This window comes from Passer montanus, unplaced genomic scaffold, assembly GCF_014805655.1.
Source record: "Passer montanus isolate IOZ18808 unplaced genomic scaffold, ASM1480565v1 scaffold14, whole genome shotgun sequence".
Classification (NCBI taxonomy): domain Eukaryota; kingdom Metazoa; phylum Chordata; class Aves; order Passeriformes; family Passeridae; genus Passer; species Passer montanus.
In genome coordinates, this window is record NW_024360941.1 from 13346908 (window position 1) to 13367770 (window position 20863).

General features: G+C 36.9%; 1 protein-coding gene across 1 annotated transcript in view; it reads right to left on the reverse strand.

Moving 5' to 3' along the window:
• Nucleotides 1–20863, reverse strand: part of MTNR1A (melatonin receptor 1A) — a 50152-nt gene that overhangs the window by 28268 nt on the left and 1021 nt on the right. The window lies entirely within an intron of this gene.

A 20863-nucleotide genomic window follows, 5' to 3' on the forward strand; every position in this document is an offset into this window, starting at 1 on the left:
GGAAAAAAAAACAACAAACTAAACTTCAGCAAGAAGGCAAATACTGTTTTCAACACACAAGTATGGAAACTTCATTGTTAAACCATACCTTGCTGCTTTCAAACTACAGAAAAAAACCCTTATTTTTTAATTAAAAATATTAAACGTATTCTTTTCTTTTTCACAAAGTTATAATCTATCTTGAAGCAAAACCAAAACCCAATATAATTTAAAATTAAAGATTTTGCCTTCAAAAGCTTTAAACATTTCAACATATGCAGATATTTTTGCCATAAACCTCAATAAGACGATTCACAGGACCCAAAGTAGATTTCTAACTGGTCAAAATCTTTTGACAATTTTCTTCATAAAGTCTTGGGTGAAGGACAAAGTCATTTTTCCAGTTACATAATATGAGAAATATTCAATTGCTCTATCTACTTTTAGTCTTTGTATGCCTCACATGTGACAAAGATAGGCTCCTCACAAATTGATGGTGATACTTTTGATTTCTCTTCATCAATTTTACATGCCATTAGAAGAAGGAAAAGAAACAACTCTGAAGAAAATGACAAAGTAGTTCCTGTATGCATAGATGTAAACTCAGTTTTTACTCCATAGCCTTCCACCACAGAATTAAGCAGAAAGATTCTGAAATCCAGTAATGAATTGGCTGAAGAGATCCTTTTTTAGGGTCATGTTAGCAGAGCTGATCCTGTGTTAGGTAGGATAAGAGGCAGATTGACTCCTTGGTATTTTCCAACAGCTGTTTTCTCTCCTCCCTATAGAATTTGACACATGCAGTATTTTGGGAGCTATTAATGCTGTTTTCTAAATTCCCTAAAGACTAAACAGTTGAAGAGACATGGAGTGGAACAAAGCAAAATTTCCAGTTACAAATAAAAGTGTAAATATATATATTGTAAGTACCCACATGTTTTATATTTTAAGGTCATGTTTATACATTTCATTCAGTATTCAAAAACCATTGCAATGTCATAATTTTTTAGTCATTACTATGTGCCAGGCAAAAATCAGACAGCAATCACTGTGGCTATATAATTTCTAAACTGTTGAAAATACTGCTGTGAGACATTTTTCCATCCTGGATAACTACAATGCAGATGGAGTCTAAAGAGACTTTCTGCTTCATGCAGTTGTTAATGATATTATTCACAAAGCATATACATCAGCCAGATTTGGCTTGACAGTCTCTGAGGTAGCAACCTCATCTTGTTTCTAAAGAGAAATGATGTTCCCTTATGACAGTCACGCTCTTTGAAATTTTGGGAGGAAAAGAAAAAACTGCAGAAAGTGACATTTAGCTTAAAAGATGTGATTAGGGGAAGGAACCACTGACACAAAACAGAAAACATTTTCTTGCTGGAAATAGTCAAATTTATCATTTTCAAACCACCCATTTGCCTTTAGAAACCAGAAAATCCCTGGCTGCTTCATAGCACTCATAACATCTTTCATTTGAAAAATATTGAAAGACAGGGTAAAATGTAGAACCATCTGGGAATTAACTTGAAAAAAAAACATATACGCCCTATACATTTTCTATATACATATATAGAAAATTTAGCTGTAATTTCTTTCTGAATTTTTGACTGCAATCGATGTGCACAGCTTTGGCTTATTTGTACTCAAAAAACAGCATCACAAACTTAATTTTGATGAAAAGCAGCTGACTTTATTAATATGACTTTTGTGACAATTCAAGCAGCTAAGGATAAGCCAAAGGGGAATGCAGTGTGTTGGAATAAATTTTGATTTTAGATAAATCCATGTATTTGAGTGACTGGATCATGGGCATAGGGGGCATGTAGATACAGTGACATAAGAAATCTTTCAGTCACTATTGCTAGAAACATGTCTTAGGAACTTCATTTTGAATACTTTGAAGAGTTGAATCATTTGGGCAGAACGTGCCTTGAGTATCTGGGTAGAAAACAAAATACTTTTGCCTCTTCTTCTCAAGTATAACTGGCACTGAAGCTATTTTTCCCCTAGATGTTTAATACATCAATCATGATCTGCTTTTGTGGAGATGTTGCAATAAGATGAAGACAGAACTAACTGAAATAACTGAAGTATTCCTGGGACTTGTTGCAAATTTAGTGTCAGCACTCTGTTTGTTTACATTTTAAACTTAAATTCAGTTTAGACAAGAAAGAAAAAAAGAAAAACAAAACAAAAAATCTTCATAATGGCTTTCAGTTCCAGACACTTCAGTAGTGACATGCATAGCTAAGCACTGCAAAAGCATTTCAACATATGTTAGCTTCAGGGATAAGCATTGTTTGACTGAGGCATTCAATATCCTTAAGATGTTTATGTGTTTAAATGGAACTGCCCTTAAAAAGAAGGCTGTCCAAAAAATATCTAAACCACAACAACCCACCAGTGACCACCTTCTGTCCTCTTCACTTGTACAAAAAAAGGTCATGTGAAAAAAAGAAAAAGGAAACTTATGAGTTCTCTGTGAGGTGACTATATTTGAAAGACAGCAGGAACTGAATTTCTAAAAAAGTCCTCACAGCAAACTGTAAAGCCTTGCCTACCTGTCCAGGTTTTTCTGAAGAGGACAGAATGAACTATTTCCCAGTCAGTAGCTCCCAAAACACAAAAAATCTTTTATCTCAAGGAGACAAAGAGAAAATCGCTAACACTTACTCATGTTCACAACTCTATGCTTGTCCATAACAGTACAGGAGGGATGCACACTGTACACTCTTCAGCTGGAAAGTTTTATCTCAAGAATGCTCCTGTGGGTCCAACTTTCCTACTGTTTTCTCTACTCCAAAGTCAGGGTAGAGAAGGTAGTACTTTCTTTCCACCTCTCAGTTTTTCTGAACTGCAGCCTTGCAGTGTCAATACGTTTGACTCGGGGAGGAGAATTACTTGGGCGTGCTTTTGGCACAAAGCTCAACATGACCCAGAGATGAGCACTTGCAGCCATGAAAGCCAATCCTGTCCTGGGCTTGTGCATCCAAAGCAGCATGGCCAGCAGGGACAGGGAGGGGATTCTGTCCCTCTGCTCTCCAGGTGAGACCCCACCTGGAATGCTGCATCCAGCTCTGGGGTCCCCAGTGTAGGAGCAATGTGGACCTGCAGGAGCAGGCCCAAAGGAGGGCCACAAAGCTGATCAGAGGACTGGAGCACCTCTCCTAGGCAGGCAGACTGAAAGAGTTGGAGAGCAGGAGTCTGATGAGACCTTAGAACAGCCTTCCAGTACCTAAAGCTGAGGCAACTAACAGGAGTTAAGGATGTGTTTTTTTGATTTAAAGGAGATTAAGGACAAAACTACCAAACTCTGTAGTGGCACAGACAACCTACTTTCACACAACAAAAGGCAGGCAATACCACAGCTATTAAAATACACTGAGAATCTCAGTTCAAGATAAAAAATCCACACAGCCAAATTCAAGGGAGCAGATGACTCTGGATTGATCAGAACAGTTTGAGATAGCCCATCTGAAATTAGGTTTGAAGATAAATATATCATTAGGTGTATTCTCACATATAGAGAGGGCAGAAAATGTGCAGCCAAAGTTATACAGATGTTAATTATAAATGAAATTATTATTGTAAGGGGTGCTGCTCTGAGCAATACAAAAGATGTCACATAATAGGGATATATTTCCCTAAGTATGTGATACACATAGTGCATAAACACCAAACAGTCTTTCAGCCTGCCACATGTCTTGCCCAACTGTAATACAAGTTATAGCTCTGACACACATCTGGAATGAATGATTAGCTGATAATGCTGGAATACTGCTTTGATCTGACTTCAATTAATAAACAATTGCACAAACAGTTCATAATAGCTTAATTGTAACCGTTTTAAGAGGGAAGTCTTTTTTTGGTGATTTTGCAATGTTTACTACATAGAAGCTCAGTCCTTGATGAGGAGTATAGATAAAAGCATGAAATTGGTAATATTATTCCTATTGCTTTGTAATTTAACTTCTGTTGTCATAAAATAAGCCTCTTTCATCTTTTGCTCTGGTTTAAAAAACATTTTTTCAAATAGATGAGGCTTGTAGAAATTAAGACTCTTCCCATATTTGTACTTTCCCCTTAAACTGGTCATGAGAGTTTCAATTTTTTTAATTGCTGCATTATAAACAGAGGGACCATTGAAATGCTTTTTAGAAAATTTCTGTTTACAGTTTACAGCTGCACTAACAACTCTTTGAGCTATGCTAGTGGCTTGATTTGTGGTTTACTCTGCGACCTCAGCCGGCTACTTATTTTCTTCAGGGACAAGATTTTTCAGGAGTTTTCTCTGATTAACTTGGCTTTTATGAGAGAGAACATTTGGCTACTAGAGCCAGACTAAGGTTTTAATGTAAAAAGCTTGTTAATTCTCTCTGATGGTAATACTTCCAAGTCAAAGTCACTCATAAGCCTTCAAAATTAACATTAACATAAACATCAGTGTCAGCAGAACAGAAACTTTCCAGAAAATTCTGAAGTGTGCAATTTAAGTGGTACAGACCATAGCTAGAGTAGCAAAGAGTATTAGCTTTTCTTATAGTGGTTTTAAAGTTATGGCAAGCTTGTATTTTATGACTACTTTATGGCTGTCAGTAGAATTTTCACACATGCATAGTCACCATTGACTGGTATTTCACCTTGTTTACAAGGACATAAACAATTTTATTAGAAGTTTAAAAATTCACAAGCTAAAGGAGACCTGTAAAATTTACTGCAAATCTATTCACAGATATCCTGCAGTCAGTCTTCTGAACATGATCACCAGACATGCTGGTCTTAAGAGAAAACAAACAGAACTGCCTGTAAATAAGCAGCACTGTAGGTTTCCCAGCAAGTAGAGAAGAGTGCTTTTTTGGATAAAGACATTAAAACGATGGTAACTTCTTTGATGGGAGCAATCTAGCAAGGACGGATGTACAACTCAAGCCCATCTACTGCTTATGGCAGAGTACAGTGTCTTCTGTGAAGTCTGAATTCAACAGTATGGAAAGCTATGGAAGTGAGTGGAAGAGATGACACTCCACCTAGTAAAAACATTTTAGGGCCAGCTCAGTGAAGAATACCACAAGCTTTGGGTGCTGATACAAAAAGTGACATATATTCTGGGACATATTAGACATTACCTGAATTGTCAGTTGAGTGAAAATGTCTAAAAGTTTCTATTTTCATTGAAGATAGGCAATATGAGGCAGAAAAGTCAATTAAACAGTATGGCTAAAAGGGCTGACACAAAACTAAAAGAATTCCCATGACCTATGAGACTTGTATCACTAGTGAATGATCTCCATGACATACCAGATCAAAAAGACAAATGGACATGGGAATTTTAAATGGTATTATATGAAAATGCTGCAAATTAAGATGTTTTAGAGAGAGGCCACAGCATCTAGTACCTGTAATGCAGTAACAAATGTTTAGTTACAGCTGTACTGAAAAGACTGTGCTGCAGCTGAACCAAGGATCAGCTGAATCACAGTCTCATGAAATCCCCTAGGCTTGCCATCTAACTGATGCCTCTCAAAATGACACATTTTGGAATAATCAAAGAAAAAGAATAAAGCAAACATCTCCTAATGTTTATCTTCATTTTATCACCTCAACCCAAAACAGCTGTGTAACTTCAGTTGTGTCAGTACATGATTATAAAAAAAAATCTAATTACATGAATAATTTCATTTTTTGAAGGTGTATTGGACATATTCATTCAGTATTCATATTCATTGACTTTTGTAAGCAAAAGGAATTTATAATAAAGGATGTTTGGAGAAAAATTCAAGTGTTTCACAGTTATTTATGTATCACACAAGGTACATTTACAAAATTTCACAAGCTGCACAAAAATTGTTTAAAAATGTATGGGAAGATCAAGACAGATTTGCATACTGACAGACTTATAGAACACTAACAAAAGAGCAGGGAGAGTCTAAAACTTGAAGTTCAGAAATTAATATGTGCAATGATATATCACAGAATATATTGTGTTGAAAGGGATCCACAAGGATGATTGAGTCCAACTCCTGGCCCCACACAGGACAACAGTCTGCACTCTATATAAAGCCACAACTCTTGAAGTAATGGGTCACAAACATGGGAAATAAAATCAAAACTTCCCCTATTCAAAACAGGTGACTTGCCCCAAACGCAAAATCACAAATCTCTGCCTCATCTCTGAATTACTACGGAATAAATAGCATATAAGGCTTGGGATTCAGAGAAACTTCGTATCCTTCAGAGTATTTAGAGGTTCTCTCAAGCTTTTTAAACTGATTGAAGTCAACATATTGCATTATTGTGGATACTCACTTTAGAGAGATAATAGGTCTCACTCAAGTATGACAGTCTGACACTGCCTTACCTGACACACGTAAGATGTGAAAGGATCCAAAAAGCCCAAGGCAAAATGACCTTAGTGAAGCAACAGTCCTGTATAAGGATAATTCTTTATAATTTCTCTTAAAAAGTATTAGAGCACCACTCAAGCTGAAAAGCTTCCTTTTTCTATACCTAAATGTGCTAAACTAACCATGCTAGGCATGGTCAGAACATGCATCCCTCACTCAAATCTCATTATGCAGCACCTGAAATTCCTTCAGAGGCTGTGGGCATTGTATTGATCTTGAAGATCCTAGCACAACTATTAAGAAATAAGAAGAGTCTATATACATAACCGAAGCAACATCTACAATCAGATGATCAAATAGGTGACACAATCAAATTAACTGTTCTGAAAAAAAGAAAAAGGATATTTTAAAAAATACTCAGCTAAAAAGTGCATGCTAGATACACAATATAATATTTTTTAATTCTTTTTGAGGATAAAATCAACAGTGGATTACTGCAACACTGACAGAAGAATCAAGAGGGACACTACAGGCATCCATGCAATAGCTAAAGACAAGATATAAATTCAGAGAGTATGAGGAGACACTGAACAAAGTGACAGAAAGCAGAAAGATGGATCAGATGAAATTGGGGATACAGTAAAAGAAATTAAATACATTAACTGTATGTTCATTCTACAAAAAACCAAGTTGGAAGAAAAGCTGCATTTATAGTTTGGTAGAAGGCATAAAGGTGGAAGATGGTATCTTCTGCAGTTATTTAGGATAAAGAGCTATAGCTGTCATACTGGGACAAAAGACTGTTCCAGAATGAGGCTGAGAAATGTTCATGAGACTATAAAGTAGTGGAACAAGTAGTTTCAGTAGCAGAACTATAATGCTACTTCAAGCCACTATCACCCAAACAGTGAAGACCAAAAATGGCTTAGAAACTGGGCTTTTACAATATTACAACAGTAGATGTAACAGGAGACAGACAGTTGTAAAAAAATAAGAAAATTAATTCTCAGCTGATAAGAAATTACTTAGCATTGCACATGCCACAAAAAAAAAAAGTCAACAAACATATAAACAGTATGGGTTCAAACAAAACAGACTTGTGTCAATTCCAGATAGTATTTCATTTTCTGGGAAAATGCTTCCCAAGCTAGAATTCTGAAGAAAATCATGTGGTTGGAAAATTTTGTTCCATACTTAGAAAGGCCTTGCCCATATTTTTTCATTACATACTTCTGTCACCTTTTTTTGGTATCAATGGTTTGCACAATGCATACACTACTATTGCTCGAAGTGCTTTATAGTGTTATCAAGAAAATCAGTTTAGATCCAAGCAATAGTTAACTGCATCAGTAAAAGTCATTAGCAACAGAAAAATATACACTGATTTTTTTTCTAGATTCCCAAAACTATAAAATGGGAATTTCAGATTCAAAATTAGTCTGTCATTTGCTTCACTTCATTGAGATTAATTTCAAAATTCCTATTAATTCCCTTCTCCATACCCCCTCCTCTCTGAACAGCGCCAGTACATGAAATTTTGAAGGCAATTCTGATCCAATAAAAGAAGCCATCTGTTTGGACAATTAACAAAGCAATAGGTACTGATTTAAACAGCCTAACTCCAGACTGTATTGTCCAGTGTCCATAATCCGAACAAAATGTTGAACAGCAAGAATCAACAAATACTTATAAGTAAATCCTAAACGCTACATTTCAGATTGTTCAACTCTTTCTCCAACTTACTAAAAAATTTCTATCTTTGGAAATTGTTTTGACTGAAGTTACATTGTTGCTGTACTTTCTTCCAGATACTATTAGTAGTAGTCATTAACTGGAATGCTATCAAGCCTATCTGTACATGTACAAAAGACTCCATAGTTGAACATTCCTGGTGTTTCACAATGATTTGTAAACTGAAGGCATTTGATGTAGATGCAGAATATATGAAGTGATAAAGTGTAATTTTTAAAGTAATTGTTTCCTAAACATAGTCACAGTTTAAAATGAAACAGGGTTTGATATAGAAAACATATGTAGAAAAAAATTGTCTAGGGACTGCAAAAAGCAATAGAAGCCAATGGGTTTATATACTGATAGCCTGAAAATCGTGCCATAAAGCAGGATCTATGAGAATATCAAATGAAATTTAATGATTTATAAGCTTTGGCTGGGAACAAATATGGAAAAATGTTCATGACAGATAGAAGAACAAAAAGGACAGTCCTAAAAGCAAAAATCTCAGGGAGAACAAGACAGAGGTGACATGCATGCAAGTGCTCAGAAATTTAGTATTCAACATATGGACAGAGATTGGAAGATAAAGGTCATATCTGAACTTTGAGTATGGATATAGAGTCAATGAAGTCTACAGAGGATTGGGAAGATGGTTCTGGAAGACAGCAAGGAAAAGGGCAACCAATGCCCTTTCATTAGGATTTCAATAGAAGATTTTTTTAAGTCTGCTTCTCCAAAGGAGCAAAAATAACAGCATTGGAGAGACTGCTGCCATTTGTTGTTGAAGAGCTAGGAAAACAACTTAAAGCTTAACACTCCAGAGGAAAAAAGGGCAAGAAAAAAAGACAAAATTAACTATGCCTACTTGTATGTATTATATAAACCTTTAGGGCATGCTAGATAACATGCTGTTTTATTTTACTTATGAGCAACAAAATGTTTCATTATCCCTGTCAGATAATGATCAAGTACAAGAACTGAATCAAATGCATTCCCTTAACAGTGCAACCAAAGATGATCAGAAACCTGGTGGAAGCAAGGTATTGTGAACAAAAGTGAAGGCCCTTCTGGAAAGCCTCTTTGTAACAAGGTTTATAATAGCATCTAGCTCCATGCACATCCATTTCGCAGATGGTGCAGAGGTATCCTTGAGCAGATGTACTGTTCTGCATGGTGGCCAAGAAGAATTCCAAGTTGGAGCTAAAAACTAAGTTGAATAATTAAGGGCAAATAAGTCAGGGTATTTACCAACTATATCAATACTTCTCAACTATATTTATCAAATTACACTAACAGCAAAAAACTCGTCCTGAAATATTCTGGACTCTGAAGGGTCTTTTTTTCATTTCTTTTCCAGAAGCAAGAGAAATTAAAGAAAGCATGAAAGAACAGCACCATTTTGAGGCTGCTAGCTGAATGACACCCTGTGGACTGGAATCACCTTGGAAGAATGAGAGTTTGCAGTGAGGCCCTTTCTGTTCACCAGGAGCACCATAATTACTGCAGCTGTAACCATTGCCTGTGGGGTGGGGCTTTTAATCCTGAGAGCAATCTCTGTTAAAACAGAGACTCCAGCCCCAGGCAGTCATCCAGGTACCCATGCAGAGAGTAGTACCTTACTTCTAATAACCAACTCAATAATTAGACCTGTAAGAGGAAGGCTGGGTTTAGGATTACAGACTAATGAGTGCCCTACTATAGCTGACACAGTAATTCAATTTTTCCAGTTACACTGCATTCCTAATTTGTCAGCTCATATGACTCTTTTCTTACCTCAGTATAGACTCAGAGTTTCTGAATAGAGAAGTCACAAAATAATTTTACTTTACAGATGATCATTAGACAGTTATTTATTTCCAGTGCATTAAAAAGTCAACATTTTGTGTTTCTATAAAAAAGCATTTGATCACATACTGCATTTGCACTTATCAAATGAATATGTAAAAATGTTCCAACAAAATATAATTCCTTAAAATAATTCTGTAAATATGTCTTCAGAATAGATATTAGCTTAAATGAAACATACTGGAGCTGCCTTGCAAAGTTACTACTGAAAATTTCATTTACTTCATTGGAATACCTGTATAAGAGAGTAGACCAGAAATAACACAAGCAAATCCATGATTTGGAGATTTATTTGCAAGATAAGCAAGTTTCTTTTTTTTTGAGTAAAGTAAGCAAATATTCTGTCCAGTCATCACAACAAATGATCAGCAATTCAAAAGACAGAAACAGGTGAAATCTCTGTGAAATTTGAATTTGATCAAGAAAGTTTTCTGAGTAAATTTAGGGACAGGAGGTAATATGAATTCCTGTATAAGCAAAAGATCTTAGAGATCAATTCACTGCTGTGGTGATAGTTATATCTGCACTAGAAAGACATGCTCAGGCAGCTTTACCCCAGGAAACATTCTGGCAGCAAAGGCCTGCCACTGCAATAGCTTGGAAAAAGGCAAACAAAACACCCACTAGCAATGAAAAAAGCATGCAATGAAAAGATGCATCACCCTTGTGACAGATGGGACATCCCAGTACAAAACAAGCACCAATACCAAGCAGACTGCAAATTCTACGCCCACTAGGTTACTTAAACTTGTCTTTTACACCTCATTTTTTCCCATTCATGCCTCTCTACATGTGCATGTTTGTAACATTCAGCCACACCTTTAGGTCACGTTGCAGATAAGAATAGCTACAAGTGGTATTAACAAAATACAAGTGCAAGCTTTGCACAACTGTATAATCTCCTCTAGATTGCCACAAATTATGCATTAGAAATTCTTAGCAGGAATAATTACAAAAGCAGCACTTCATTTAAAATTATGGTATTCCTAATACCCCTAAGAATTCTGCAGCATCTCAGAATTCTATTTTTACAGAGTGTATAAATATCAGTTTTGACAGAATGTGTAAAGAGAACCATGAGGGAGAGACCCAAGTCAACAACAACTCTAAAATAAGAGCCTTTCAGAAAAAAACTGACATCCACACTCAGTGGAAAAATGTAGGGGGAAAAAAAACCAAAGGAAAACAAAAAAATCCAGTGGAAAACAATTTAGCAAGACCAGTGAAAAGTTGTTCTTCAATACAGGAGTGGTCATCTTCATGCCATTCTCAGCACAATACCCAATGGGTATGGACCATCCAAAGAAAAAGTGCAAATGTATGATGAGCAGGAGCACGTCAAATTCACAGGAACATGCAAAAGTCATTGAACACAAGTGGTTATATTAGGTAAATACAAAATATTTTTGGAGATTGCCTATAAAGGAGACAATTATTGTGCCACAAAAATTAAGAAAATCAAGGCAGTTTCCCACCAACAAACAAAATGTTCATAGTCATTATCAGGCACTGCAGTAGTGGGATGCCCTAAAGGGGCAAGAGAAATAAGAATCAGAACAGCTGCAAAAAACAATAGTATGGACACAAATTTGGAAGTGAAAACACAAAATGCCCAATTATTTGCCAAAAAATTGCTCAAAAACCTTTGCTGCAAGAGCAAGAAATTATGATTGCATTTTGAGCTCTACATTAAATATTTAATATACGCTAAGACACAAATTGCTGTCTTCTCCATACTTACCAGCATATAGAGGAGATGAAAAGCTCTTTTACTGAGCTTGAGGAGGATTACTTTGTTAACTCTGTAGTCCTGAAAGTTTGCATCCAGAACAGTTAGAATGAGCTTGGCCAATGAAGATCATGTGTACATGACACTCCCGAATACAAAAATTCCCATGGGAAGCTGTCTCAATAAACATGAATTAAAAAACACCAAAATTCTTCTAATTTATGCTAAGAACTAAAGCCATCACCTGTGTCTAGGTGCTGCAAAGGTAAAGATTGCTCTCATCCCTCCCCTCAGGAATGCAGAATATTGTTCTCCTGTGTATGAGAGACTAATTTCTGGAGTGTGTATATCCACAAGCAATACACAAAAGTATGAGTTACAATGTGCCAGCAGATCTTGCAGTAGAAAAAAAAAAAAAGGTTAAATGAAAAGGTCCTTTCTGCAAAAAACAACCAAACTAGAGGAAATGTTTCTGGATTTATGTGTATCTGTAAATTCATGAACCCAAACTACACAAAATTAAGCAACCTTTGGTTTGAATACCTTCTGCAACATGGTAAAAAACAGTAGGATTTACATGTGCTTTAATATAAATGTGGTTCTGTACATACCCAAGACAAAACACAGCCAATGTTATGAAAGTCCTTAGTGACAGATGTTGGAATGTGTCACCTCATCAGGAACGGAGAATAAGATGGGTTTATAAGCACTGAAGAGATTCTCAACAGTACAGTTCTTCAGACAAGGGAAAAAAAATACCTGAAAAATTAGTGGTCACAGACAGCCAGACTGAGAAATTTCCAAAGGAACGTCATACACATATGATGATATAATTCACAACAGAAACACTCATCTATACAGTGAGGCTACAGCAGCAAACCCCAATTAACTCTGATTAATGAATGTAATAAAGAACAATGAGTTCCTAGAAAGTAGAAAAGAACAAATATATCAAGAATATACTTGTGTGATCTGACCAGACAACACTAGTACAAGTAAAACTATCTTTGTCCTAAGTAATAATTCCCATTTGTAACCCTACAAAGGGCAGCACTCCCATTTGTAACCCTACAAAGGGGCAATCACTGGTGGTCTCTTGTGCTTTCTTCATTCCGAAGTGTGTTCTTGAAGCTCAATTTCCAGACTTAATAGCTTGCATACATACTATACATGAAATTTTAAGTGGCTTCCTACAATGCACCCACCTCAGGATATACAGGTCAGGCACTCATGGCCTTTACCTGTACTCAACTTTATTACAGCACTATCAGCGATCCAACAAAAATCCTATTCCAGCTCCAGAGTTATGAAAGACTTCTCTGCTTACCCCACTTAGGGTTTAAGCCTATGAGCAGCACATCAGCCTTCTTACTCACTGGCAAGTATTGCAGAGATAAAAAGTGAAGCGAGATAGGCACTGACCTTGGTAGGAGATTTGCTATTGATTTCAGTAAAACCAGGATTTCACTTTTAGGGAAGTTATTTTCAGAGATCAGGCATACTTCTGGAGATGGTACTTCCTTGCAAAGGGGAAAGGTTATTTTGTATAAAGACTAACAGAACGTGATATCAACCTTTCTTTGACTAGCAAAGCAACAGCCAAGAGGTGTTAATTTTATTATCATTACAGGAATAGCAATGCCATGTAATAGCGGTATAACAGCAAAAGCATATAAACTGACAGAAAATACATTCAGGCAATGAGAATCATAGAATGAGTTGGGTTGAAAGGGACCTTAAAGATCATTTAGTTCCAACCCCCTGCTATGGGCAGGGCCACTTTCCACTACACCAGGTTGCTCAAAGCATCACTGAACCTGGCCTAGAACACTTCATGCAGCATCCAAAACCTCACTAAGCCACCTTCCAATGTATCAACACTCTTCTTCAGTTGGGGCAAGGTGATGCCAAAAGGATTTCTATGAACTCGTACAACATCTGAAAGTTGTATTTGATGACTGAAAAGGTCCCATTCAATCCTGTGTTCTAAGTGAGAACTAATTCAGTGACAGATTCGGGGAAGGTTCAGAGATGTGACTGGAATAATGGGAATGTGGTGAAGAACCTAGGTTTTAGAAAGTAGATTAATATTATGTGAATCTGCATGCTAGCTGCAGCACATTGCAGTACTCAAATTACAGAAGGCAGATCTCATCATTATACTGTCAGAGATAATCTGGAGACATCTTTAATGTAAATAATTACTATAATTAAGACAGGGCATATTAATGTAAAATACACAAGCTTTATTTAAAGACCGTGAATTCTTCATCCAAAATAAAACAAAAATGCAACTGAAGTATGCATAATTCATTATGCATTAATTTGCATTTATGCAAACTTTGATTCTTCATAATATGCAACTCCTATATTTTCAAAGTATTCCTAATAAAAATGTCACACCCTAGCTGTACTGGACTCTTTCACCCGTGAAAATGAAAAATGTCTCCCAAATACAGACAGGGAGATAAATGTGTCTAAAATCAAGAGTTGAACTAAGGAGTAGGTAACTGTTTATCAGTCATTCTGGAAAACAAACATAAAATGAAACCTGTAGTTACTACTGGGGAAAAAAAAATACTCTTTTTTTTTTCCCAGAATGCAAAGACCTGGTGAAACCTCTGCATGGTGTGACTGGATATCAATTTTCCAAGCTGATCCCTGCACTCATGCCCATTCACCACTTGGGTTCATCTCCACAGAGCTGGCCACTTTGGCTGAGTAACAAAGTTCTGGCAGCTGCACTGTAACCTCAATAGGTTTTACTTGGTGCAGCTGAAACAGCTGACTAGAGAAGTCACACTGACCTCCATACCAAGCATGGAGCTGACCTCTCTCAGCACAGGGGCAAACTATCTCTGCTTGGTGACCTCTTCCTGAATACAAATCAGTTTTGCTAACCTTGCATCTGCAGCCAAAACCAAACCCCAAACAAACAAATAACCCCATGGTGATATGATATAAACAGACCTTATACTTCAGCACCACGTGTAGACTACCACATACACATCATGCCGAATGGGGTTTCAGTAGGCCTAAATCAAAAAAAGTACATATCCAGTCCAACTTTCACAATAAAAGCTGAACAGTCAAAGGTGTTAATTGAAAATATAATTAATCTGAAAACATCCATAAACCCTTCCACTTGCTTAGTTTGTGTTTGACTAGAGAATTTCAGTGCTTGGTCATGCATATAAGTGCTTAAAACTGGCTGCTTCTATTGTCTCTCACTTTAGAGAGCAGGGGTTCTTAGGATAGGGTAGAGAGTCCAAATGAAGCATTGAAGAACTTTAGTGGAATTCTAGCAAAGAAAAAGATGAGTCCTCCACCACCAAGAAAACCCAACCCACCACCATGCCCAAAACCCAAATTCAAGTTCCCAAGTCAAGCACAGGATTCTCTGACATAATCAGGACTTGAATTTTTATGAAGACCAGTAGTATATTACCTGTTCTTCAAAAAGTACACCTAACTATACAACCTGGTACTGTATTAGGAAATTTATAAAATTAAAAGAACAAGCTGAAAATTTTTACTTCTGGTGTTAAGTGTTTCTTCAAGGATGGAAAGTCTGCCTGCTCATTGAAAAAAATCTTTTAAAACATTAAACTTTTTACACATACTGGTCAGTGACTACCACAAAGTTACTTAGAAGCTACAGAAGTTACCATCTAAATGTTGCAAACAACTTTGCTGATTACTTTCAGTTGCTGCTCTATTTGAAAAAAAAATAAAAATTGCAGCATGCTTGTCATTGGAATTTAACAGCAGTGGTGAAGTTTATTTGCATACTTTATCTATTCTTAAAAAGTAAGAAGTTAATCAGAGCTTTTTTCTGTCATTTACAGCAGAAACCTTGATTATCCCACCTGTCTACCTGTGATTTCAGGAAGGCTAGATCTGGAAAGAACTTTGGACTTGTTTAGTAGCAGTATTTGTATTATAGTCCCAAGCATTACTTAACTACACACATTAAATACACATTCATTTGTTCATTCAATAAGCAAACATTTTTTGTGTTGTTGACAATACGTTTTCTGTTATCCTGAGGAATTCTTAGCAAGACCTGTTTTCCTGAAACAGAGGTCTCTAACTGTTTCTCAGGAGCAGACACATGGTATTTAAGGCAGCTCAGAGATGTGACTAGAAGAAAAACTGCCAGCAGCAAGGGGGACAGGTTCTTATTGATGCTGCAAAACTCAACTGTGATGCCTAGCACTGAACTGACACCTCACAGTTTTACTGCCCTAGGAAAGGAAGCCTCACCAGAGAAACAGAATGGACATTGCCACACCAGCACTGGATCCTACTCTTGGTAGCATTTTCTGTCACTAACCTAGACTTGCTGATGTCTGACCACTGGAAAGACACGAAGTATCTATGTTATGGAAGAAAAGTGGATAGCGTGAGAAGAAATAGGAAAGAGGTAAGAGCAGAAGCAAATCGGATATTGCTAATGAAAAAACTAAAGATGGGAAAAAAAACTTTGTGAGAAAAGTGAAAACTCCTCAAAAATAACCTAAAAGAGACAGCAAATAGTAGAGCATATGAGTATCACCGCCCACTGGTGGCAGTTACGCTAGAAAAAGCGATGTCTCTAAAAACTTCAAAATGTAGAATCTTGAAAAAAGAATAAATACCTGAGGTTTACAGACACATTAGTAAGAATAAATTATTAATTATTTGGAATACTCACCTATACCTTTGGGTCACTAACAGCACAGCACCATTTTAACAAGTGTTTGAAGCAAACCTTTGATTCAGTAAATTATTCAATCAAAACCAGTCTGAGGAACAACTTTATTGAAACTGTATTTTTATGCTCACTTCTGTTCAACAATTGCCAAAATTCAGTATCTTCCCTAGACATTTTCCCTCCTCCCAAACAGCTTACCATTTTTAATACTGGAAGTTATTAATTTCTGAAATAATGTTCATTGCCATCAACATCTCAGTTTTTATCAGAACCCTGAATTTGTGCTATAACTTGATCTTCTAAGCTCTCTTCCTTGAGTCAAGGATTTGTCGGGCTACCCATAGTCTTTCAGGGCATAAAATGAAGTCCAAGGTTCACCTGTGACAAAAAGAAGGATTTCATTAGTCTCCATTCACAAAAGAAGTTTCATTTATTAGATAAAACAATCTTTACTAGAGCATTTAATATTATAATTTTAAAACTAAAAAACAAAACATCATCAAGAACAACATTTTTCTGAAAAGGCTGATGATATCTCCAATCTGGTTATCAAAAGATAGCTCCATTCTTATTTTTAAAATTTTTATTTTAAAAAATGCATGAAGAGGAGCACTCTTCAACTAGATTCTTACACTGCTTAAATCAAAACCCAGGGCCAACTTGAAAAGCCTCCAAAATTAAGTTCTTACTGATAGATTCCCAACCCTAATTCTGCAATGGCTATAATATTCAGCAAAGAATGAAAAAAAAAATCGTAAGTTGCTGTGTTAGTTACTTCTTTCAAGAGTGACTTCACTGATCTGAAGAGATTTTAGAGAGATTACCCTTCCTCAATATTACCCTTGAGTTCATTGTATTCTTTTGAGCAGTCACAGAGCTGTCTTCACAGAACTCTTGGGATCTAAAGCAGGTGAGACAGATTGAGCATACAAACATTGGGGTTTTTTCCTTTGTCATTGCCATCGCCATCTCATCAGAAAAGTAGTTACCACACATAGGGAGGTTTAAGCATGTGCAGTCCTAGTGAAATTAACTGTATCTTGTTGCCCAGGGCCCCGGGGCCTCAGCAATGCCAAACTTCCTCTATGCCTTCTTCACTAGTAACAAAGTTTTAGCAACAAAACATTTGGGCCAAGGACATGGAAAACTAGAAAAACGTACAAAAACCCAAGTACACCTAGCACAGAACAGAGATCAGCGAGAAGCAGCTTTCTGCCCTGATTTAATAGGTGCTAGTTCCCAGCTTGGCACCAGTCCCTGGATTATCCCAACCCATGCCAGGTGTTAGCAGACAGGACAGGCACACAGGAGCGAGGCTGAGGCTGCTGGGCCTCCCTTCCCACACCGGGCTCCATTGGAGGGGTAGTCGGGGAACCTTTGGACCTCAGCACACAGAGCACCCAGAAAAAAAGCAACCCGCCAGGCCAAGAGAACAGTGTCAAAAGAAAGAGGAAGAAGAGCAAGAAGTGGAATACCATTCAAGAAAACTTTCTTCACTGACTTTAAGAATGGTCCAGTCCTGCATTCACTGAATACCCAAATCCACCTGTCACCAAAAGAACAGGCGTGTGTTGACATTTTAATGTCACTAGCAGAAAACTAATCTCCATAGTCAAAGTCTTAGAACTGCTCCCTCACCTTGTTCTTGATGCATTGTTTTTCTTGGTGTGGGTAACAACAAAGGCATAAGGATACCAGCAATCAACAAATTTGTCTGTAGCATTACATAGATCACTCAAATGATCTCCTCAGTTTTCTGAGATGCTCTGATCCAATGCTGACAGTTTCAAGTAAAAATTCCACTTGTTAAAAGTACCAACAGTTTTTTAATACACCTTCTCTAAGGCCACTTATTGCACCTTCCCAGGGTGGATCTGTTGAATGACCTTATTTCTGATCTATGAATATTTATAAGGGTAAATGAGACAAGGATTTACACAAAACTTCTTTTTAAAATGATCTGTTCTCATTCCTTTTTGAAAATTAGCTATTAAAGAAGGCACATCATTTTAAAGTTCATGCTGCATGAATACGCTACCAAGATATGGTCATTAAAATCCTTATGCCTTGAATGTTTCCCTTAAACTTTGTTTCAAAGTTAAAAGATTACAGATATCATAAACCAAATTCAGTCTTTGTGTAGGTCAGCTTTAAATTACAGCTGTTCCCATCAGGACTGAATTGGTGTCAGGCACCTCTTGGATTACAAGCCACCATAAAAGAAATAACAGACCAGAACTATGAAACTTATTACAAGTCAAGTACATTAAATAAAAGAGGATCCTACCAGTTGCATCATCAGCTTCTGTGTCTAGAAGAGCATCTATTGAAGCCATGCTTGTGCCTATGAAGGAGTCTGTAGTATCAGACACTCCTCGCTTGCTGAGACAAACTTCTTTGAGTTACTGACTCCTCTGCTTTGATCAGTGTCTTTTACTAACCTTCTGACTGTCAGGAAGGTTACACCACTTGTTGAGAAGGTTTTTCTAGGCCTTCCTACTATTCCCCAATGCACTTTATAAATTGTAAGTCCACAGGTTCAATTTGTAGTATCTTCCAATACATATGTATATAATAGAGAGTAGGACAGAGGTGAAAGATGTTTTCCCCCACCAAATCCACCTTTTTGTGAAAGGGTTAAATACTCCTTATTTCTGTTAGTCCTCTCTTGCAAAGAGGGAAGAAAATCTTCAGTGAAATACATTTTCTTCAGGAGGTATCTTCTGTTCCTCCCTGACCTTTTTCCAGTGGAATTTTCATCCTGTGTCCTTTTTCCTCAATAAATGTGCCAGCAAGACTTAATTAATATAAGTTGTTGCAAAAGTAGAAGTTTCTTTCTTATTACATTTCTGTAAAAAGTTGTAACTGCCTTTGGCATTACCAAGTTACAAATAAGTTGTATGGATAAATCAGATTATTTTCAATGTAATCTCTTCCTGAATAGTCTGAATTAGGAAAAAACAAGACCTGGGAGACTTTAATCTTCAAATTTACAAATATTAGGCTAGGGTCTTCTAAATACCTACTGCCTGTTACAAATTTATTTGCCTGAGTAAACCCTAATTGAAGATCCAGTTAAATAGTGGTGCTCACATAAATAAAGTTATTCCCAGGCACAGGTTTTTGCAGGATTATTCAAGAACACTTAGAACGCCTTTTTAAAACTTGTGTTATTTCCAAAGATTCCTTTAATCCATCTACTGAACTCCCCCCTCATATTTTAAAGAAAAAAACAACCTCAAACTTAAGAACTTCAAAAACTTGCTCCTATTTTTCTCCTAAATCAAGACTATAAACTATTCACCACATGGTAGTACCAAGTATGTACTTGTTTTAATTAATTCTTAATTTCAGAGGGTCAAGCAGTATCTAGTTCATGTTCCAGTCTCAAACAATTTATGTTCAGAAGAATGCTCAACTCTCCTAGCTGTTGCCAGTTTACTGCAGTTCTTAACAGTCACTATGACAGAAAAGGCAAGAACAAGAAATGCAGTAAGAGTGAGCACGTGTTGAGATTCAGGAGGGATTACATGATATCTACAGCAGAGAGTATGCACACACATGGAGCCCAAGGATACAGTTATGCCTCCAGAAAAAGACACCATGTTTATTTCAGACCTCACCAGACTTGTCCATATTGTAAACTACCCACAGAAGTGCTAAAGCACAGATTTATTAATTAAGGAGGCGGAGAATATCACCCATTCCCCTAGAGAAGCCCAAGTAATATGCCTGTCTCAACCCTGTCTCCCTCCACCTAAAAGTCTTCCAGGGAGCAAGGGTAGTCAAGTGCTCACTTGGACTTCTGGAGTTGGGAGTCTCCTCTCATTACATGCACGTTACCCTGCCAGCTCCAATGAATGAAATTTCTGTCAATGAAAGCCGGAAGAGTTTTCAGAATTTACATCAGTGGCAATTGTAGGGAGGAAAAAAAATTAAAATCTGTTACTCTTCATTTTGATTTTGTGTGTGGCATTCCACTATGGCTGAATGAAACTGAAGCAGACAATTCACTAGGATTACCTGAATTAACCTTAGAAGGATAAGCATGTCACTGTTTGCCAGAGTCCAGTACTAGACACCTTTCTTAGGCTAGCTCAAAGCCAAGGCTCAAGTTCCCCCCTCTGATGAATTTTAAATCATTAACTGATGAACTTAGTGCAGTAGTAATGAAGACCTTGACAGCCCAGTTGTGAAAAAAATAAAAGCAGCTTCTCAGTTGTCATGGAGTGAAATTCTGCTTTCATTACCAGTACAGCTCTCTTCCCATGCTCCTGTATTTTTTTCAATGAAAGATGCATAGGGCTTGGAGTGCACAGATTTGGTACACGTGCGCAGCAGCTGGTCTGACATGATAAAGCAGAATGAATCTGAAGAAGTTCCTGCCTGTCTGACCAATAATCCATGAACTAAGAGGGATTTACTCAACAGACCAGCACAGATTCTATCCTGTCAAAATTAGAGACTGATTTTTTTTAAAAGTGCCTAAAGCTGTTTTCTGTTAGATGTTTTCCATTCCCCAAAGACCTA